The sequence below is a fragment of the Rhododendron vialii genome, chromosome 7a (assembly GCF_030253575.1).
Source record: "Rhododendron vialii isolate Sample 1 chromosome 7a, ASM3025357v1".
In the NCBI taxonomy this organism is placed as follows: Eukaryota; Viridiplantae; Streptophyta; class Magnoliopsida; order Ericales; family Ericaceae; genus Rhododendron; species Rhododendron vialii.
The window spans coordinates 2,787,084-2,792,481 of record NC_080563.1 but is presented as its reverse complement, the minus strand read 5'-3'; the positions used below and the strand labels follow the sequence as shown (position 1 = coordinate 2,792,481).

The 5,398-nt window shown below is 39.8% G+C and overlaps 1 long non-coding RNA gene across 1 annotated transcript; it reads left to right on the top strand.

The window, feature by feature from the left end:
- Positions 1–904: 904 nt before the first annotated feature.
- On the top strand, positions 905–1,630 carry LOC131333472 (uncharacterized). The gene is made up of 2 exons (XR_009201806.1): positions 905–1,034; positions 1,202–1,630. It is a non-coding gene; the product is annotated as an uncharacterized LOC131333472 (long non-coding RNA).
- The last annotated feature ends 3,768 nt before the right edge of the window (positions 1,631–5,398 follow it).

The following is a 5,398-nucleotide window of genomic DNA, read 5'->3' as shown; positions in this document are numbered from 1 at the left end:
TCAACCAACACTGATTGTTTCAGGAAGAAAACCGGTCGGGGAGAGTGAGAGAGATTTCACCGACAAGAAGAAGATCAAACTTGAACGCACGCTGATAAGACGAAACCACGAACTAGCTACGCATCAGGTCTTAGGTCCTTGGAGCTGAGGGACGATGGTGTTGGGGAGCGTCTGAGATGATTCGTTTTAGTGGAAAGAGGTGCAGGAGTTCGTGGGGAGGTGCGGGTGAATGAAGTTGAGCTCCTTTTCTGGCTCTGTTTAATCCTCTTGAGGATGCGTCTTCTTCGGAGTACGACAAGGAGTTGAGTTCTCTCGTAGCTATTGGGGGATTTGCTAGAAGACTTGAGTGTGAGACGCCTGGTTATGAAGGAGGTTTTGCCGTTTGGATGGATGGAAACGTACAGGTACTCTGGTTGATGTCAGATCCTTCAACGACGTTGCTGATATTGAGGGATGGCGGTCGAATACGGTGGTGGTGGTGGTGGTGGTGGTGGTGGAAAAGGGAAGGAAACGCAGGGTTGTGATGTGGAGGTGAGGGTGGATTCTCCACACAGAGTACCAAACCCTAGTTTTTTTTGAAATGGTACCAAACCCTAGATTACGGCGGACAAAACAAACAAGAACTGTGGGAAATGCACAAGCATCAATGTACCGGAGCGAAAACGTGGGTCCTTTTTTTGAAATTTAGACCGTCTATGTAAGCTACATCACTCACCGCACCGTCCACTGTACGCTCTAAAACGACATCGTTTTGGACCGTTCCTAAAAAAAAGAAAACCAAATCTCAAAATTCAGAACGTGTTCTCCGTTTCTCCTCTCAGTCGTGCAAAGGAACGGAGAGCTAGAGAAGAGGGGCACCACATCCAACCCAACCCACCGCCAAGCACCACCACTGCCGACGACAACAACAACAACGGAGAGGACACCTCCACGACTGCCGACCACTACCGCCGTACGCCGACAAGCTTCGAATCACAATTACTAGAATTGATCTCAAAGGTCTCGACGGCCACTGCCTCCGTACACCGACGAAGGTTAGTCTCTCGATCATTCTCGAACACTGGTATCGATCGAATTGGGGTTCCAATTTCAATTCGTATACATTGGGGTTTTTGCAAAAAAAAAATAAAAATAGGATTCTAATTGCGGATCAAAAGGTTAGCCGAATAATTGTAACTATATCTTAATCATTGGTTTCCAGGTATGTTTGGGAATCGAAGGCTGATGGCGCATTTTTTGAGGATTCAAGGAACGAACAACTTGGGCATGGAACTGAAATCAAATTGTATCTCAGAGAGGAAACTGGGGAATATTTGGAGGAGAGCAAACTGAAGCCGGAGAATATTTGGAAGAGAGTAATACATACATTGGTATATATTACTTGTTCATATTACTTGTCTAACAATGATGTTCAATGGAAAAGGAGAATTTTGTTCTGACTTCATAAGTTGAGAAGGTTTAAAACCTACTGAAAACTTCAATGAGCTTATACCAATTGAGGTCACTTTAATCACCACAAGAGCTTCCTTTTTCGTCTGCAGTTCTCTTTTATCACCATGGATAACCACCCCACCTTAGCATTGTAGTTTTATCATCTATTGATTTACTTATGTCCCAATTGATTTCATTAGATATTTGGCTTTGTGTTTCTCAATCAATTTACTTGAATTTACTTCTAGAATGGTACTTATAATCAAATCTTGAATTGTTAATATGTACATCAGTTGCTAAGAAATAGTAGCCAAATTTGGCCTTTTTGTTAGTTCAACTCTTGAACTATAGTTAGAGTGATCTTTGTGTGTTTTGAGCATGTTAATGTGAGGGTTTAACCCTTTCTAGGTAGGGTTTAACGCTTTCAACACTTGAACATTAGTGCCAAGGACTGCTGCTGCTGCTGCTTTTACTGTTGTCAAGGATTGATGTTTTTTTGGGTAATTTGTCAAGGATTGATGTTGTTGCTTCATTTTTTGCTGTTGTTGATACTAGTTTGTGCTGCTGATTGAATCTTTTGCAGCATTATGGCCATGTTGTAAACTGCTGAATTCATAAACCTATATTGGAATCTGCTACTGACTTTCCTCTGCTCATTCTGCCAATAATTCTTATACTGGAATATGCAATTTGCTGCTTTCTTTGTTTACTGTGGCTGTTTGCGAAGAGCCTAAGGGTAAAGCAACATACTTATTATACTGAAAACTGAAGATCCGAATCTTGTAATTAGGTGCTTTTTGCATCCAGATCAAAAGATCATCAAAACTGCTACTATCCCAGCAAGAGGGAGAGCACAAAGCAGTTCCACAACTCCAAAATCAAGTTCCCCTTGGTGTATGGAGCATCCAGCCAAGAAGAGATGCTAGTGACACTTATGATTTTTTTCATTTTGCTTGTAATATAGCTTAGGGTAGACGATGATGATGATGTTCGGCTCATGCCTCTTTTGTAAAATATTATGTATTTTTTTAATTGGAGAGCAATCTAGTTCTTTTTGCTATCACATGGTCAGGATATATTGTTCAAATGCTCAAATTTGTTGATAGGGTTGATGGATGGCACTGTTGGTTTCTTTTCTTTTAATTCATAGCAATCTAGAATGGTTTGTTATTGTGGCAACTTATTGAGTAATGATGACAATGTGTTTGACTGAGACTCTATGACGTCGGGCAAGACCAAAAACAAGAGAAACTCTGTCGAATTTTTTAGAAAATACCTTGAGACACATCTTTCAAGATCCAAGATACGATACGGACACGATATATACTGCCATAAATTGCATTTATCAATATAATCCAAGATACGATACATCTTTCAAGATATGATATGGACACGATACAGACTGCCATAAATTGCATTCATCAAATACATCTTTCAAGATACAAGATACGATACGTACAACCATAAATTGCATTCATTAAATATAGACCAAAAACAAGGGTCTGTCCAATTTTCCAGAAAATAACATGAGACACGTATTTCAAGATACGATACGGATACGACATGATATGTTTGACTGATCCGAATTTTACTATGGACCCTCTTCACATTTTCACACCATCTTTTAAAGACATACTTGTCAGGTACTCTGTCAACTCCCAATTAGGGAATGACAAAGTGAAACATATTGTGTCGTATCTGTATTGTATCTTGAAAAATGTGTCTTAATGTATTTTCTGAAAAAATTTGACAGAGTTTCCCTTGTTTTCAGTCTAGCCTGATGTCACAGCGTTTTAGTCAGCTGTAGCAACAGAAAAAAAAGAGCAAAATAGCAGTTCAAGGCAAACCACCATGCCCATTAATAAATGTTCAAGGCAGATAGCACTTTGTATGGCTTTGAAGTAGAAAAAAATCAGGCATTGCCTTGAGAGTTTTGGGACAATAACTAACAAAGAAAACCTATGTAGATAAGCTCCAGGAAGCTGACACCACAAGAAGTAGAACAATAAACCCAGAGTTATTTGAATTTCATAATGTACCGCTCATTATCTCAAAATGTACCACTCTGAAACCAATGAAGCAACAAAAATGGAGTACAAACTTGTATCTTTTCAAACAAGCCATGAAACATTGTCAAATTGAAGCAAAGGCCATGAGCCGAACATCATCCTCATTATCTACCCTAAGAGCATCTCCAATGGCCTAAGCAAATGAGGATTTTCGTCACTTTGATGAGCCCAAACCCAAAAAACCCATTCGCAGCAGACTAGCTCCAAGCTCGGGGAATAGGTTGTCTGCTATAGTACCTCGCTGGTACGAGCGAGGTACGGCTCCCTCGCTTCGGTAATTTCTCTCTTTGAATCTTGCAACTTTCAGAGCCAGACTGCACAACAACGATGTCGGAAACGAGATCGGCAACGGAAAAATTAAATTCCACGAAAATGATGGCGGCCAAATCGAACTCGATGGCGGCCAAAATCGAACTCGACGGTGGCAGAAACAAACAACTCGACTGCGGCAGCGGCGGCAAAATCATTCATATGGGTTTGTGGGTTTCGCTGTTGTTTTCAATTTGTGGGTTGTGGGTTATCAATTGTTTTGTTGATTTGTGCTATCGGTTTGTGGTTTTCAATTTTGTGGAAGAATATGGTTTTCTGGAAGGTGGTTTTCAGTTTGTGCATGGATTGAGGTTTGATTTGGGAGATGGTTATCAACTGGGTTTTCCAAGAGAGAGAGATGGTTTAGTGATTGCCTGAATCTTTGGGTTTTCCGATGGGTGGAATGAGTTTAACGATGGGTTTTCCGGTGGTTTTGGGAGACTGAATTTTGGGATTATTCCTTTTGCATAGCCCAATTGCCTTGGCTGTTGGGTACCTCAACCATTTGGTGGCTAGCTAAAATAATTTTTGAGATAATTCCTAGACAATTTGCCTAGAAACAGTTTGAGGCTGTTGGAGATGCTCTAAGCTATATTACAAGCCAAATGAAAAAGAAAAATCCTAAGTGTCGCTAGCATTTTTTGGCTTTGTGCTCTCCCTCTTGCATAGCTTTGTGCTCACCTTCTTGATGATCTGAGGCTGTGCACTAACATGAACTAAAGCAGGTAGCAGATATGCTAAAGTCTTTTCAGAATCTGTATCAGCAATGCCAATTAAATCACTTCCTTTTAAGGCCATTGGCCATCCTTGTGACTGATTAGGCGTTGGCTCAACAAAGCCCAATCTGGTGATAGTCTACAGGCAATAACCTATCAACCATATAAGATCAATAAGTTAATCAATAACACACTTCAAAAGTTGTAGCAAGAATCTACACGTTGAATCTAAACTCCAATACATGACAGCTGATGCATTAACAATCTCAATGTGCAAAACTAAGTAGGAAGAGAAATATTGCAGAAGGGTCTAAAGATTTTCTAATTCTATGTTATGCTACATCTTTAAATAACACAATAGTTTTTCCAATCCAGGAAGTCCTCTCAAGACCAACACCATTATGCCAACCAAATGATTTTCAGCACGTAATTTCCTCGTTTTTTCACAGCTTCATAACAGAGGACATTTCAACCCAATGATGTATAGCAAGCAAGTACATGTTAGCATTTTTTGTTTGCACCCTTATAGCCAAAAAAAACAAAGATATCTATACTTTCTTCCAAAAGAATCCAAGCAAACAGACTAACATACACTACAAAAGCAAAATTCTATTCAATGCATTGTGCCCTGCTCCCTTCCATTTCACAGGTCATGTGATGGTATCCATGTCAAATTCATCTATTTACGACCTCCCTTTAGGCACTTCGACATATATTCAACCACACCAAGAACAAAGCCATACCTAAACTTTCTAAACTCCCATTAGGCATGTAATTGTACATAAGCAGCCTTGTGATTTGGTTCCAACAACAACCCAAGAAATTTCACAATGCATTAAATGCCCCAAAACTGATTGAAATTAGAACACTAAT